Source organism: Platalea leucorodia (assembly GCF_965183815.1).
Source record: "Platalea leucorodia genome assembly, chromosome: 5".
In the NCBI taxonomy this organism is placed as follows: Eukaryota; Metazoa; Chordata; class Aves; order Pelecaniformes; family Threskiornithidae; genus Platalea; species Platalea leucorodia.
In genome coordinates, this window is record NC_138827.1 from 52,236,495 (window position 1) to 52,254,063 (window position 17,569).

At 51.8% G+C, this 17,569-nt stretch overlaps 1 protein-coding gene across 1 annotated transcript in view; it reads left to right on the top strand.

Annotated features, from left to right (window-relative positions):
- Positions 1–17,569, top strand: part of ASTN1 (astrotactin 1) — a gene marked incomplete at both ends in the record, with an annotated part of 53,507 nt that overhangs the window by 3,293 nt on the left and 32,645 nt on the right. The gene's annotated exons all lie outside the window — the stretch shown is intronic.

Genomic DNA, 17,569 nt, shown 5'->3' on the forward strand with positions numbered 1-17,569 from the left:
GCCAAGAAAGGATCAGGATCAGGGAGCCCAAGGGTATCTGGGTGTCATCCCCCTCCAGCCCTGGCTGTCCCCCTCAAAACTCCCCTGAATAATTCAAGTGCTTTCAAGCTTGGCTGGCATTCGTGGAGACTGGCGTGTGTGGTTTCCCCTGCCTTGGTGGCACCTCCTTGCCATGGTGGCCGAGCCAGGCATCCCGCTGATGGGCACATGGATCAAGGTTTTCCCCCCAGCTAGAGATGTGCTGGGGTCTTTGGAGAGCCACGTATGTTGCTTGCTAAAAATAGGGTTCTGGGGGGGTGGGTTGAACTGGGCACCCCAAAAATGGCTGTCACTCCCCACCCCAGACGAGATGCTCCAGTAACATAATCAACTTAATGATGAGCGCGGAGGTTGCGGGCATCCCCTCGCTGGTGGTGGGTGGTGTGGCAGGGACTTTGATGGGCCCCCCCAAACCAAGCTCTGCTGAAGTTCACCTGTGCCAGCAGGGACGATGGGGACTCTCTGCCCTACCTCGGGGTCTTTGCGGGGTGGTGGGAAAGTCATGCCTGGGGACTGGCATCCATCCCCTTCATGCGTTTTCTTCTCCCCACTGTGGGTAGCGGTGAGCTGCGGCTCAGCTGGGGACTGGGGGGGATGCACTTGCTTTGGCTTGCCCTGATCTGCTGCCCTGCGGCTTTAGCTTTATATTTATCTTTACCCAAGAGGGTGAGGCAGCATTGCTTGTTGCCTGCTCTGCATGCACCATTTTTGGGTCTCATCCGGCCTCACGGCCGTCCCAGTGCCAGAACCGGGTGTGTTGAATGTGTTGGTACTTGGCCCTCCCAAATGTGGGGACCCCGTGGCTGCTGCCACGTTCCTCCAAAAGCAGAGGGCTGTCTTTTGGGATTACTACCCCTGGTTTATGGTGAGGGGAGGCACTTGAGCAGGGCTTTCAGCTGCTTCGTAGCTCCCTTTGCTAACAAACGGTGCGTGTTTTAACTGCGCTGGCCGCCTTTTTGTGCACGTGCTGCCTCGCTGCCTGCGTTTGCTCACGAGCAGCTTGGTGGCACGCAGTCCCCACGTGCATCGCCTTTCACGCTCGTACCCATAAAAACTCACATGGTTTTATATGCATGACCTCAAAGGGACTCTGACACCATCCCCCCATTTTGCTGCAATGTTTTTTCCCACCTCCTGAATTTTCAGGAAGCGGTGAGGGCGTGAGAGCAGGGATAGGGCTGCTTTCTGGTGTGCGCTGGGCTGCCTGCCTTTAAAAGCACCCAGTTTCATCCTGCTTGAAATCAAGGAAACCTCCATTTGAAATGGTCGCCTTTCATCTCATTTTGTGTTTGTTGCATTAGTTGTATTTTTTCCTGAAGGGAGGCCAAGTCTTGGTGGTCGGTGGCCATTAAGAAATGCTAATTAGCAGCTCAATATTCTCTGTCTGTTAACCTTCACACCCCCTTCTTCCTTGCTGCTTGGCTCGGCAGCATCCAGCTGCATTTGATATGTCATTAACTGAATTCACACTCCTGCGGGCTGCTAATTTTTTTTGGGCCCCATCCTTCACAGGTTACAAACAGGCGAGCAGGGTATTTATTAGCATCCTAGCTTCCCTCAGCCCCTTGGGCTCAGCAGAGATTTGCAATGCAATTAAAAACTGCACAGAAGACGGCGTCTTTGACTTCTTCGCCCAAGTAACGCACTAGAGATTTGAAAAGTGAAGTCTTGAAATCCAGTTTTGTGCATAAAAGGGACTTGAGGAATGAGAAAGCGGAGCTGATGGGTCAAACCCGTGCTTTCTGGGTGCTGGATAATTCAAGTTCTTGAAATACCAGGTGGTTTCTCATATCCTGTTTTCTTTTTCCCGAGCGTGGAGGAGCTGAAGGAGCTTTTTCTGTCTCCCTGGTTTCCAGCCCAGCTGCCATGCCCTGAAACAGGGGCAGAGCAGCCCCGCATCCCCCAACTTCCCCCGCTCCCTATCACCCTCATGGGAGCCTTGGCAGCAGAGGGTGGGAGAAGGTTCTTAACTTCAATGGCTTTAATAGATTATCATAAACTCAGGCCTTAATACAAGCTGTCATGATTTCAAATTATCTTACTTTTAAATTAAATAGATTCCTTTTTAAATACAAAATCAATTCTAATTTTGTAGAGGGGTGAGATTTTTCAAAGGCACCGATGAGCTGGGCATATTTAGCTGCTCTTGAATATTTCTCCGAAATATCTAATCCATTTTTTTTTTTGTTAAATCTCTGCTAAGCTCTTGACTGTGCTGGTGGATACTCTGGCCATGACTGCTCTGGGTTAATAACGGGGGAATAGCACGGGGGGTTGTGGGGATGCGAGACGGACTGCCGCGGGGACGCGGGCTGCTGCTAATCGGGGTGACGGGACGCTGGTGCGCCTGCCCGCCCCAGGTCTCCTTCCAGGCTGCGTGGGGAGGTGGTGAGATGTGACACGCGTCGGCTCTCATCCTCATCCCACACATCTCCCCGCCGCTGTGGACTACGGGAGGTGGTGTCCCCCCGCAATCTGCCCTCGACCCCTGGCTCCTAAATGGCCCTGGAGGAGGAAAGCAGGAGCCAAGGGGCTGCAGGATTGTGTTATCCCTTTTATTTTTTTCCACTTCCATGTCAAGTGAGAAGAACATCCCATTGTGTTTTGTTGGGGGTTGCTTGGCCCCGGTCCTCTTGCTTGGGTCTGGGCACTGGTTGTGGGTCCCAAAGCTGGTGGCACACAGGGTAGCTCCTTGGTCCCAGCACTCCGTGGTGGGAAAAGGGGTCTCAGGGTGTTGTGGTGCTGGTCGCCAGCTCAACTTCATTTCCAAGGGAGGCGAGGGCACCCCAGTATCACCAGTGGAGCTCCCCTTCCCCGCCATGCGCCCCCATCCTGTGAGACCAGGGCACGGCAGGGGGCTGCAGTGGGGCTGGTCCCATGGTGAGACCCACAGCATCGCTCCGGTGCGAACCTTGCACCTGGAAATAGGTGTAATGGCAAAATAATGAAGCAAATATTAAGAAATTCTTAAGTACCTGGAGAATAACTGAGTTAAATTATACCAGAGGAGCTCAATTGCCTTGCTTAGATTGATTGAATTACTAAATGAGCCTGACTAATGGAATGGAGTGGATATATTGGACTTTTACTCAAGATCCTGAAATAATTTCTCTAATAAGATTGTGAGCCATTAATTGAACTTGGCTTTGATCCTGGACACTGTCGCATGCTCTGAAACCTGGCGGTATGATCTATGCTGCTGCGTGCCTGGCTGAGGGGGCGGCCGCCGGCACCTCCCCGCCGGGCGGCTTGGAGGGCAGCCAGGAGGTTCACCCAGGGGGTCCCAACCCACCCCTGCCAGGACCTGCCGTGGGGAAGGGACCCCAAAATGCCCCATCCCAGCAGCTCTCCTGCCCCTTGGCAAAACCTGCCCTGGCAGTGGGATGTGCTGAATTCCCTTGTGCTGCCAGCAGCTCATCGCCTGGCCAGCATCCTGTCGCTGTGGGGTGAATTTGAGATGGGTGCTTTGGGGTTGACGTCTCCTGCAAATCCAGGGGTGCCACCTTCTTCCTGGAGTGGTTGGTGCTAGTGGTGGGACGTTGTCTGTAGCATTCAGACCACTGTCGGTTGCCCAGTCTGTGGTGTGAGATGCTTCCCTCCCCATCACTTGCCTCCTCATTTTTTCTCTATCAAACCTGGCCCATCACTGAGACCTCAGTGCTGCTGCGCCTCCTTCCCCCCCAGTGCTTTGATGCTTGCTTTTCACACTGGACGCGTCCTCTTGGGTGCTGGCAGCAGCCAATGTGCCCCAAAGGGTACCACCAAGGCCTGGGGGCTTGCAGAGCTTCCAGCAAAGTAGAGAGGGACCTGCCGAGGGGAGGCATCCTGACCTGGACCTGCCCTGGAGCACCTGGTGGGACATGACAGGCTCATCTAATAGGCTTTGGGTGCAAACTGCTGGTGGGACCCTATTCCTGCCCTTGCTCTTGGCCATACAATGTAAACCTGACCTCTCCACATCCCTTTTCCAGCTGAAGGATGGGGCCAGAGTGAGTAAGGTGACCTGCTCAGAGCCACTGAAGCACTGAGTGCCACCCCCCATGCCTGGTCATATACTCTCCTCCAGGTGATGGAGCCCAGCACCACCCTCAGCTATGAGCAGAGGCAGCCTTTGAAACCCAGCGGCTGGGGTGGAAAATGCTACAGGAAAGTGGGCAGCATCCCTGGGAGGAGCATGGGGTCCCCCATGGCCAAATCGGGGGTGACCGAGTCGTAGGAGGGAAGCATAGGGTGCACATCCCCATCCTTATGGACACCTTGCCCCCATGCTGTGCCCATTGCCGACTGGCTATCTTACTGGGAGTGGAGGTTTCAGGGGCACGGTGGATGTAGAAGGCCTCTTGTATATTTTTTCTTAACCAAGGAAAAAAACCCCAAGAAACAGGGATTTAGTTTCTGGGAACCCGTTGCCACAGCAACCGCGCATCCAGCCGGCTCCAGCGGCAGCGGGGCTGGGAAGGGATCTCGCTGACCCAGAAAGCAGCGGGGGAGTGGGCCGTGGGGCGTTTCAGTGGTGGGTGTCAGGGTCTGGCAGTGCCCGGCAGGGTGGGCACGGGACTGGCGCTCAGCCGAGGGGGCTGCGGGGGCCTGGCCTCCTGTTCCAGCTGGATGTGCAGAGTGATGCTCCCAGCTCCCTTTAATCACTCCCAGCCTTAATTTCTCAGACTGCTTCCTGACGGGGAGGCTCAGGCTCACTCCCATTCCTGTGCCAAGACTTGTCCCAGTTTCAGGGGCCAGGCTGCCCTTGTGGGTGCTCCTTGAAGGCCCCCAAAGCTTTGCAGACATGATTTACCCCCAGGAATTGCCTGTGGTCCATGCAGTGGAGGGGACCCTCAGGCAGCCACACACCTCCCTGACGCCGCTATCTCACCTCTGCCCTGCTCTTCCCATGCTGGCGGCATTTGCTCCTGGGCTGCAGCCCATTTACCTACCATTTTTTTTTTTTTTTAATGGTTGCTTAGCCAGCTAAATGGAGGCTCTGAAATCATCTCTCCTGGAGTCTCGCTGCAGAGTGATTCTTCAAATGAAGGAATTTTTGCCTGGTGAGATTAAGGCAGCAGCTCTGTCATTAAGACTGGTTGTCCTTTTACCTGCAAATTGCTGGGTTCTGGCTTCTCTGCAGCCAGCCTGGCTGTGGCCAGCGGCTCACCCCGAGCAGCAGCGCTCTGGAGGCTGGAGGATTTGTCTAGATAAGGGAAGATTTTTGTTTGCCAGGTTCTGGCCACCCTGCTACGGCTTAACGCTGAGAAAGAGCCTGGAGGAAAGCATCCTCTGTTCCTGCATGGCATGTTGGTATTTCTGATCCTGTTTTGCTGCCAGGGGATGCTCAAGATGGATGCTCACCCCGCAGAACTGGCGCTGGGCTCTTTGGGGTCTGGTTTGGGATGTGGTCTAAGCTGAATCCCATGCTTTGCTTTGCTGCAGGGCCTCATTTGCTGGTGATGGGCACGGGCAGGAGTCTGAGTCTGCCCCCTCTGCTGTGTCCTGTCTGCAGAGCCTGAGATGTGCTGGGGAACAGGCAGGGGCTTTTTCACCATCTATAATTGAAGGGGGGGTAAAGGGTCCTTGAGACACCCTCTGTCTGGTGGTGGCACATCGGTTGCAGAAGTTTGGGGTCCATGGCCCCGATGCAAGAGGAGACATGGTCCCTTTCCTGGCTGGCTCTGAGGCATTTCAGTAATTAGGATGACTAACGAGCGTAGCAGAGCAAGCAGCTATGGGAGATGCAGAGAGCTGGCTTTGCTCCCGCAGGGAGCTGATCCAGCTGAAAACTAACCTGGTGGAAGAAAGAAGTTGGAGAAGGATTGGAGAAGGCAGCAGGAGATGTTAAGGAGACCCTGCCCATGCCCTTGCATGGACACATCATTTCTGCTTGGCCTGACAAGGGCTGTGTTGCCTTGGGAGTGCTCCCTGAATTGGATCTGGAGTCCAAGCGAAACCATTGCCTGGCTGCTGGAGCCCTTTGGGTTGGAGGTCTGCCTGGTAGGCAGGGGGAACTGGGCACAGGCAGGATCTTGACCTTGTTTTTTCGGGGCGACACCTTCTGTTTCTCTCTCCTGCACCCCTACCCTCCTCCCCTGCCAAAAAACCTGGCAACGATGTCACCGTCACAACACAGTGGCTGCCTGGGAAAGCAGATATTAGCAACCCCGAAATATCCCAGGGACAGGCTCTTGTGCGATGGGAGACAGTTACCATGGAAACCTCCTTCAAATAAAAAAAAAAAAAAAAGAAAAAAACCCAAAATTTAAAGCAGCCCTTGTAGCTCAGAGGAACTGTAGACCTTATTATGGGTTTTGGCAAACCCCCCTTTTTCTTTTATTTGTTCCAGCTAAAAGCTCCAGGAGACAAGGCAATTAATTTGAGCACCCCAAGGGGAGCGAGGGAGGGAGGGCACGGTGCTGGGAACCCACTGCCCAGGCCAGTGGGCTCTCGGTCCTCCCCGGTGCCACTGCCTCGCAGCCACCAAATGCCCTCCCATAATGGGGTTTCTCCACCACGAATGAAGCAGCAGGGTGTTTTTTTAGAAGAGGCAGCTTAAGGCTTAAAAACCCCCTTCCTAGCTCTGTAGTTGGAGAGCTGGGGGGGGGGGGGGGAGTTGGTGTGAACGAAAGGTTCAGGGCGCTGCAGGAGTGAGGATGTGGAAAACGACTGCAGGGCACAGCTCCAGCATGGGGGCGGGCGGCTCAGCACAGGTCGGGGTGATTTGTCTTTACGTGTGTGGCATCAGGAGGCAGTGCCCTTTCTCCTGCCGAGAAGGGCAGCGTCGTGGCAGGAGGCCTCGTGCGGGGATCAGCTACCCAGCTTTGGTGGGGAAGGTCAGATGCCTGGGAGAGAAGACATTGCTCTCCCAAATTTTCTTGCCAGGGTCAATTTTGCAGCTGTGGCTACAGGGTCCCAGGGGGGCTAATTCCAGCTCAGTGTGGACTTTAAATTGCTGTGGTGCTCTCAGCCCGTCCGCTCCCCTAATGATGTCCCCAGTGTCTGCAGCCGCTGGGAAATCTCCTGGAAATGTCAGGTTTGGACTGGAGAGCCTGCCGTGCCTCCCATTGCCCTGGGCCGTCCCTGAGCTCCTCTGGGCGCTGCTTTCCCAGTGGCTGTCAGGCCAGTGCGGAGCTGTTTTCCCATCCCAGAGCTGCATCTCCCCAACCTTTCCTCTATTGCTCAGCCAGAAATAGCTGGGCTCTGGCTTTCACCACTTTGGGAGAGCTCTGGACAGGAGCAGTGGTGAGACTCGACAGCCGTCACGCTGCCATGGAGCTGCTGTCTTTCTTGCCGGCAAAAGGGACAAGGGAATTTGTCTTTGCAGACATGACACATGTGGCCCGGGAATTGGGGGTGATTAGAAATGTCTCTGCCAGGCTGCGAGCTGGGAGCTGCAGGGGTCTTGTTCCAGCTCACGCCAAGGCGCAGCTTTAGCCAGGCTGGGATGCGTGTCCAAGCATCTGCAAACAAGGCAATGCCTGAAACATCCTTCCAGGGAAAAATCAAGCAATTTCATTAGCTTTTCAGCAGGAGCTGCTCTCTTTCCGGGTGTGCCGTGCTCCTGGCATACTCAGACCTGGTGGGCAGAAGTAGCACAGCCCCCTCAGTGGATGGCGGAGAGGAGTGCACCGCATGCATCGAACCTGCTTAGTCAACCTTCGACCTGGGCTGGCTTCCACAGCTTTTTATTATCACGTTTCCCCCTTTTGTTGCTTGTTGAGTAAAGCACACGGCTGGTTAACAGTCGGAGGACTCAGCCTCAAGCCGCCGGCCCCGAGCATCCCCCCGCAGTCCCCCCACACCTGCTGGCACGAACTGGTGTAAAGGGGTGTCCCGCGGGCACTGGGGCTGGGGGGTGAATGAGAGATGTGGAGGTTCCCGGGATGGACGTGGTGCACATCTCCCCATGGGACGGTGGTGGCATGGTCAGCCCGGGCTGGATCCAGCTGCCTCCTCGTAATTAAAGCTCAGCACCAGGGAAGAACGGCTTTTCACGTGCTGCAGGATGAAAGGCAGCATGCGTGTGAAACGCAGCTGTGCCAGCAGTGGGAAAGTGTCGGGATGATGGAGGGAGGGCAGGAAAGGAAGGACCACGAGGTGGGAGGAGAGGTGTGCTGGCAGGAGGTAGAAAATAACCAGAGGGACCACGCGAAAGCCGAGGGATGTTAGGAACAGTGATGGAGGGTACTGGCAGAGCCGCTCACCGCAGGTGTGAGCTGTGGCATCCCTGGTGGCTTCCTGAAGCTGCCATGCATGGACCCCTGTAAAGCACCCTTTGGAGCTAATCACCGCAAGAATTAATGGCTGGTTTCACAGCGGATGGCAGCATTCTTGTCCTGGGAATAGCACTGCAGAGGCCGTGGCTGTGTATTTGGTGGGTTTCTGGCCAAGGAAGGGAGGAGATAGCGGGCTGGCCCACTGAATCCCAGTCTTGGCAACAGCCAGAGCCTGTGGGGATAAAGCAAAGATGTGTCTGTAAATGCAAGAGTTTGCAGTTACCCAGTGCTCAGAGTCTGGCAGGGCTCTTTGCTCTCGAGATACCGAAAATGCAGCTCACTCCTCGCCTTGATTTAATTTTGTTTGCTTACAGAAATGCTGCTTATTTGCTAACATGGGATGCTGCTTCCCTTTGGCGCAGGAGGAGCAAGAGGCATCAGCCCCTTGCTCAGAAACCCCCCGTCACAGGGATGCTACCCTGGCTGGGGCAACCCTTGTCACTTTGCTGGGCTGGAGCATCCCGGCTCCATCCCCTTTTTTCTGGCCATCCCAGATTTTAGCCCTAGACCAGGAAAATAAGTAAATTTTTCTCCTTTTTTTTTCCCATGTGAACAGGAATGAACTTTCTGCCCGTGGTTATGACATTGGGGTTTCCTTTTCCCTGCCAAGGGCACGAGCCCTGCCTGCAAAGACAGGCAGGTAAATACAGGCAGGGCCGTACTGCTGTGCGATCGCATTAAAGCTGATGGGTGCTGAAACCGAAGAGCGACGTTACATAATTTGGACTGCAATGCAGAAGCACTTGCTTAATTTTTAATTATCCAGTTACCGCACGTACGTAGCGCTCAACCTGGGAAGCAGGGTCGGCCCATGGGCACGTGCGAGGGGGCCTGGCTGGCAAAGACGATGGGAAAGCCTTCTTTCGTGTTCCCGTCCCTCCCAGCATGGCGAGAAGAAACGTGTCCCCATGGCACAGGCACGCATGGCAGGAGCAGGGCTGAGCCATGGCAGCTGGGAAGGATGATCTGCAGCCACCCCGTGGACTGAGGGGTGTCCTGTTGAGCAGTGGGAGAAGGCTTGCAGGTCTGCAAAGGTCTTTGAAGTTTCTCTGCGTCGCAGTGTTAGATAAATGGAAGACACTGTGGCTGCTTCGCATCCGGATTTCCCGTAGCTGCTGGTAAAAGAGCCCCGAGTGCCTCCTGGAGTGAGTTTGTTGGGATGTGGAAGAAATGGTGAAGGAGCTGCTGTAGACCTCAGCTGTGAAGAACCGTTTCTTCCCCTCCCTATTCTCCCCTCTTTCAAATCCCCACTCTGCACTTTCTGTCCTTCCTACAAAGGCAGCCACCTCAGAGCAGCTTAGGCTTCAAAGTTCCCAAAATAACAAAGGTTAAAATAAATTTTAAAAAAAGAGTCTCTGCAAGATCAAGTCAGGGCCCCACTTGCAGCCGGGCTTGGACCTTCAAAGTGGCTGCAAAGAGCCCCCCATGGTGTCTGCAGTTGGGCATCTCAGTGCCCATCTTCATCTTCCTGAAGTCTTGGGAAATTTGTCAGTACCCAGGATGAGATCACAGGTAATTGCATCCATTGAAAGTGGTGGGGGGATCCTGCTGCTTTTGCTGCCTGTGGGGACAACCTGGAGAAGGTTTCTCATGGAGGAGAGGGTCATGGTGGCTGCGGCGATGGGCAGGTCCATGCGGGTGAGATGGGTGTCCCTGGGGCTGTGTCCTGCACCTGCCCTTCCTGTCCCCTGGCCAGGCAGATGGGCAAACAGCTCCTCGCGGGGAGGCTGTGTGCTCAGCGCAGTGCTTTGTGCCTCTGCTGGCTCTGCTGATTTATATAGATCGTCAATATGACAATTATATACACCTGCAGATTTAATTACCTCCATTTTCGTCAGGCGGCGACAGATTTATGCCTCTATTCAGTTCCTGTAAATCTGAAACAAGCTTGACTAGACCCAAAAGTCCTCCCATTGATCACTGTGCACTGGCTGGTCTCTGGCCCTCTTGACAAGCTCTTCCTTCAAGAGTGATAAATTCAAGATGCACAGTCAACTTTTTCCCCTTCTACATCTTTCTTCCTTCTTCTTTTTTTTTTCCTTCTCCTCGTTATTTTTCAAAGCCTCTCCACAAACTTGAAAACGGAGCTTGAAATCAGGTAAGAGTTCCCAAGTACTGAAGAGTTTATGACATTAGGCTGCAGTTGGCAGTAGCCCATGCCTGCCTTCTCCATCCTGGTATGGGGCCACCAATGAAGATTCATCCCACTCCCAAGACAAGCATCGGTCTCTCCAGGGGAGGTGGAAGGAAGAGAAGGACCACCTCTTGGAAAAACCTCTTGGCTCAGCTGTTGGCAGGAGAGCGGATAGGGTTATTTCGGTCCTGTTTCACCCCCTGGGAGGGCCACCTCATCTCTCTCATGCCCCAGAGGACAGGCAGGTCCTGGCTCTCCCCCGAGGAGATGAGGAATGAGCAGCCGTGCTTGTTTCCTGTGCTGAGCATGAGAACAGCAAAATAACATCTAATTTGCCCAACCTCTTGGCCTCAGCGCAACGAGCACTTAAACAAATTACTCTGTAGGAGCGGGCTGAAGTTTACCCTTGAAGTGAAGTCCGTGTCATCACTGTAATGCATCCCCTCGCCTCCCCTGCCTGTCCCACCACTGCCGCTGCCTGACCTCGCCTGTACGATATGCTCCAATGTCTTGCTAAGTGCCTGGCAGATGGGCTGGAGTGGCCGGCCATTACCTTCCCTGCCAGCCCATGATGGATATAAATAGCCCTTTGCCTCCCTGTGAAAATTGCTGGCTGGCTTGGAAAGCTGAAGGTAATCTTGGCAGGCGTCTTGCGTCAGTAGGGTCTGATGGCACGGGTGGCTGGGGTTTGGAGTGGAGGAGTTGCTGGCTGGGTGGTGAGAGGCTGTCTCAATGGGAGGGCGCTGCCTTGGGGTCTCCTTCACCCAGCATGGCAGTGCCTGGAGGAGCAGAGGGTCTCAGCTGCCCCTGAAGGGACACGTTGATGCGGGGTGCATCCTCAAAGGGTGGCCTGGGCAGTATCTAGCTGGCTTTGCAACCACCTTCCATCCCCAAGACACTGGGCAGTGTGGGGGAGAGCGTTTTTGTGGTCCCTCGACATCTCCAGCCATGGCAAGCAGCTGATACTTGAGGGAAAAAATGTAAAAAACACAGCATATATTGCGTGGCCCTTTCCCTCCTGCCAAGGTGTGTGCTGCAGGGATTTCTTGAGCTGGGATTTGCCTCTGGGCTGTCTGGCTCAATAGCCGCTGGTCTTCCCTGAATTCGATTCCTTTCTCTGCTTTCATACTTTATGGTGGATGAAACAGAGCCTTTTGTTAGTTTTTACACTCCCAATTCTTGCAAAGTGAGAAATAGTGAATAATCATTGCCTTTGCCACTGCTTCACTGGCTTAATGATTTTATAGGCTTTTATCATGTCCCTGCTCAGTTATATGTTTTCCTTGCTGAGGTGTCCTAACACAGTTGGTTTCTCCTCTCCAAAAAGCCGTTTGTGACATCTCATCTTCCTTGTACCCCTCCTCTGAACCTTCCTAGCTCTGCCTCCTCCGTTATGAGATGGCTGACCTGAATACCACTTGCAGGATTCGAGATCAGTTTGCTTTCACCAAAGTTGAATTTCACCTGCCCACTTCCTTGCCCACTTCCCTCCAGCACTTCACAGCTTTAGCTTTGTGGAGACTAAATTTAGCATTGGTGACCAACTTTGTCATTCATCTCCTCTTCCAGAGTGTTTCTGAACAGCTGAGGTCCTGACAAAGATCTCTGTGGGGCTTCTTGGTAACCTCCTTTCATTTTGAAAACTAACCTCTTATTCCTTCCCCGCCTGGTGGGCTTCAAGAGGACTTTCCCTCTTATCCCAGCCCCACTTCAGTGCTTTGGGAAACTTTGAGGGTGGATTTTGACAAGGACTCTTTGAAACGAGTCCATCAAACTGGATCACCCTTATCTACTGGATTACAGTGTTGAGCGACCCACATTTGTCCATGCACCTTCTGGTTCCTCTAACAAACTGTCCAGGGCAGAGGTAGGATTTACTGGTCTGTAATTTCCATGATGCATAAGAGCTTTTTTAAGAGATTGGGGTCTCCTCTGCCAAGTTTTGCTCCTCCAGTTGCTCACCCTTTCTGAGTGATAGCTGGTGTGTTGGTAGAGTTCAGCAGCTGTCCTCCTCCACTGCTCGTAGGTGAGCACCATCTGGGCTGAGGGGTTCGTGTTCTCCATCTCACTCATTTGCTGGGAGGCGATTTGGTCAGGGCAGTAATTTTCCATGGCTGATTGGGAGCTTCTGCGTCATTTGGGCTCTTTCCATGGAGACCTGGACTTCCTTCTGGAAGAGGTGATGTGATGGCATTGCAGGGTAGGATATCAACTAGAAATGTGGTCCTTTCTGGGATTTAAATATCAACCTTGCATTTCATAAGTTGTCACACATCCTCTTTATTTTGCTTTGGTCACTGTTGTGGGGTGGGGCTTTGGGTTTTTTTTTGCATGACCATGTCTCCCAAGTGTTGGTCCAGGAGGTGGATTTGTCTCTCTTCCCACATCTCCTCTGTAGTTTCCAGTTATGGCAGATGGGACCAAACTAACAAAATCAAACACCAGTGAATGTCCCGGCCTGCTTGTTGCAGCGACATACATTAGCCAAGTTTTTCCCAGTTTTTGGTCAAAATTGACAAATGCAGTGGAAAAATAACCTCGAAGCGGACATTGCACAGGTGTAGCTGGGCACATCCTTGGGTCCGCAGGGAAGAGTGGGGCAATGGGGCACGTCACGTTGTAAGGTCAGCAGCTGCAGGGCAAACCCAGTTGACTCAGACCCATTAATGATGAATCGGTGTCCTTCGCTCTGCAAGTGGCCATGCAGCACAATGTCACTCCCAGAGTGATGAAGGGTTTTGTTGTTAAAGAAAGGGATGAATTAGGGCCGTGGCACATTCAGGACAAAAATCCCAGTTCAAGGCTAAAGTGTGGCTACAGTTTTGAAATGTAACTCCTTGATGACCTTCCCAAAAGCAAAGACACCCTATGTTTCAAGGAGAAACCTGGTTAGCTGTCAGCCTTGCTACAACAGCTAATGGCTTCACGTGTACCAGCCCCACGTGCAGATGTCATGGTGGGGCGATCTCTCTGACCTAGCCAGAGAGTGGCTCTAGATACAGCGGCTGCCTTTTCTTTGAGCCTTTAGGTTCTCCCATGTCTATGGGTCTTTCAGAAATTTTGCCCAAGGTGCCCTGTCCTGTGAAGCAGATTCCTAGTAGATAAAGTGAGGTTTGTGTTTGCTGGTATGGAAAAGCTGGATTGTCTTGAAAAGGCAGAATGACCTGCAGAATGACCTACAGAATGAGCTGGTTTTCCTACCTCAGATTGGAGACAGGAAAAAAAATGCAAATAAAATATGGATAGTCAGTGAAGAATGTGATTTTTTTAAATGGGTCCATAAAAACATGAATATCATCCCATGAAAGATGTGTCACTAAAACCTCAAAAGTAAAAACGAGATAAATATCAGGATATGCGTTTTGACATCTGAATTGATAGGAATCAAGGCCTGAGGTCCCAACAGAGAGTGCGAGTGGCTCACGGTGGGAAGGTCTTCTGAGTTACTTTAGACATTGGAGATTCTTGGAGGAGTGCAAGGCCAGGACATGCTTTAGCTGAGTTAGAGCCCTGTGTGCGAGGTTTAGACATGGAGCAAAAACCTTAGCTAATGGGGAGCTTAAATAAAAACACAGTCAGGTTCCGGATGGAAAATAAGCCAGGTTTAAATGTTAACAAGGAAATGTAAGTCCAAGTCAAAATCTGCGCTCTGCTGTATGAAATGAGTCTGCAGAGACGGGCATTATGGCAGAGTTCATTTGACTAATCAGAGGCGTCTATTGGTGCAAAACGCTTCCAAATGGAAAGGAAAATTGTTTTGCCTTTTTTTTTCATCAAAATGCTGGTGTGTGTTTTTAAGGAGAGTTGCTCTCTTTGTGTGCCATGATGCTGGGTCTCGGCAGGGGGATGAGGATGTGGGAATGGGTCCATGCCGGTGTTGGGCTCGGGGGCCACAGTTTTGACGTTGCACCAGCTCAGGTGCAGAATTGGGCTGCGATGGAGGTGTTGCCTCCCAAAACTGGGAGATGCAGAGGTGTTACCTCTAGAAGGACTGGGTTTTCTTTGGGTGGGACAGCTGTCCCTGTGGAAATGAGGTTATTTGGGATGATCAGTAATGAAGCAGGTATAAATCCACCCACATCCAGCAACTTCATCTGGACTTTCATCCTCTCCTCAGTTTGCTCCTCTACAACCTTTCCTTCCCCCCTCCCTCCCCTCGCAGATGGTCTGGGAGGGGAACAGCCGCGGCCGTTATGTTGAAAGCATCAGCCGAGGTCCTTAGAGGCTGCTGCTCCTGTAGATATGAAGGACCTGGGCCACATTTGATACCAGGTGAACGCGGCACAGCCTAATTAGTGGTCCCCTACTGTTATTAACCCCTGACTCAGGCAGGCTATTTTTTAACAGAGGTGCAAGAAGTTAATACTAGTGCTAATGGCTTCATATCCAAGGCCTTAATGAAAGCCATGCAGGGACCAAGCCTATCATCAATATCTTTCAAACTTTGAACTTGAAATTATCCTTTCCCCCCTGCCTTTCTTTTTTTGGCTTTCTGCCCACTTTCCCACCTCCTCTGAGGTCTCCTGGCCCAGCAGTACAAGCTGTCCAGTGGGGTTGGGACCTGCCAGCCCCATGGCAGAGCTGAGTCCCTACGGCACCCAGATAAATGGCCCCAGTTGGCTACATGGGTCACTGTAGCATGTCCCACCAGGTGATGAGATGTCTGCTTGGAGAGCAGTGGAATGCATTGGACTGGGAGAAGAGAGAGCAAAGAGATGCTGTGTTAGGGAAGAAGCTTGGTCTTGGTCTTTGTCTTGGTCTTGCTTGAACCAAACTCTGGGAGAACTTCACAGGTGCAGGAAAGCATTTATATGTATATTTTTTTCAATTAGAAATGGGGTGGGATAGGGGCAGCTGGCATGTTGCTAAGACCCTTGAGGAGAGGAGGTCCAAGAATGAAGCTCACTCATCCAGGTGCTGCCTCAAGAGCCTTTGCCCAGGGCAGAAGCAGAGATGGTGGAGCAGCGTTGTCCTGTGGTGTGATGGAGGGGTCATAGCCTGCCGGTTTGGGGTGATGGCAGTTGATTTCTGGGATGTTTTCCTCTGTTTCTAGCACTTCTGACTTTTGTACGATGCAGCCGCAGGGTCATGTCATGATGCTTGGTGGGATAGGATAACGCGCTCAGGCTCTGTGGCTGGATTGTGCTCTTTTAAAACAAGAATCCATTTTTTATTGAAATACATTTTTCTTTTTAAAAATAAGCCTGTTTAAATAAATTTGAAATTATGACAACCTATTCTAAGGCTTAAATTTACTATAATCTATTAATCATTTAAATAACTTCCATCAAGAAGTCCTCCTCAAATATTAATGAGCTGAAGGGTGCTGCTTTTTCAATGATATGTCAGATCAGGGGGAAAACATCTTTAACTCTAGCTTTCTAAATGTCACAATGTCATATACTTAGTATCTATTATTTTCACTCTTTACAATGGAGCAAATGCTGGTATTTACATTTTTCCAAATGTCAGTACATTGAGTTCCTGTTGTGCATAAAAACTCTTGCCTTAATTACTCCTAATTTCACGTTAGCAGGCAGGTGCAGGGAGAATATTTTCTTCCCTTTGAGCTAGTTCATTTGAAGTTGAGAAGCCATGGGGAGTTGGGAAAGCAGGAAAGCTTGTTTTCCCCTTTCAGCCCATGAATAAAGACCAGGTGGGAGAGGAGGAGATCTGCTTTCTCAAACCCTCCCAGCTCCGAGGACCAGCTTTTCAAAGGGGATCCGTGTGCCTAAACACGTAGCTCAGCAGTTAGAGGGAATTTCAAAAGTGCTTCTGGCTTCCTAGATGCTTTAACTCCTCTCGGTTTTGCTTCCCAGTGGCATCAAGGAGAGCTCAGCATCTCTCTACTTGGGACACTCGAAGCGCACTGATTACCGCCAGAAATATGGCCCATGCTGAGCAGAAACAATCTGCCAATTCGCTCGCTGCGGCTAATGTTTCTTTTGATTAATCAAATCAGTTTGGGAGGATGAACCTGGTTCCTGATGCAGATTTCTCCCCCCCCCCACCCCGGTAGCTAGCTCACTTAAGGCAGCCTAATGAAATTAATTAACAGTAAATTTAAAATGTTGTTTTTCGGCACTGTAATTGAATTCCGGTTTTCATTTGAAGGCAGCATGAAACAAGCAAAATAAAGATGACAATTTGCAAAGCGAGCTGGGCTCTTTACAATTGCCATCAAAACACACGGCTACAAATGGGATGGAGTGGACAGGTCTGGCTGGACTCTTCCCACGGGGCAGAGACACGAGGGAAAGCTGCGTCTTGCTGGGAAGCGCATCATGTTTTTAATGGTCATTCCAACAAATGCAATTGAAGCTAAATTTTCAGGAAAAATAACTAACGAGCAAATGGCAGGCTCGAGCTGATGGCTGAGATCAAGGTGATCTGAAATGGTGATCAAGGTGATCTGGTCTGAGATGCAGGTGATGGTTAAAACGGTGCCTGTCTCTCCTAGGGATGTGCTGGTGTCACTCCCCCCGCCGCTTTTGCTAAGCCTCAGCCATGGGATGTCCATGAAACTTTGGAGTCAGCCAGGTGAATTTGGTTTGATTCAGCATTCAGCATCCTGTGGCATGAGTCAGGAAAGTCAGGGTGTTTGGGCAGAAGGTGTGGGTACGTCTGCAGATCTCAGGGCTGTGTCCTGTGTGGGAAGGTACAAAATGTGGCTGAAGACTGAAAACCTCAGAATGCATCTCAATCAGAGCCAGAACTGCAGGTGCGATCGCAGCCATATGCATGTTTCTCCGTTCACGAAGGACGGGGAAATACTTTCTGTTTGCAATAATTTAGTGCCATGATCCCAATGATTCCATTAGTGCTGCTGAGAAGATGACCTATATCCTCTGCCCTGCCATGGCTGGAGCCGTGTTTAACATGAAGCATGTGGGTGAAACCTGGCTGAATTAGGACTGGAAGGATGCTGCCAGGCTCCCCGGCTCTGGCCCCAAGATGCTGTCAGTAAGTGCTCTATCCCTGCACCGCACCTGCATTTTTGGAGGGCCCCACACCTGGAATTTACCCAGAAATATGATTTTACTCCACTTTAACACTTCAGGTTGTGGGTCATGTAGGGGCAGCCATGGTGCTGGCAGGACGTGACCAGAGGGAGCCTGCTGTGTGTGTCCCTTGG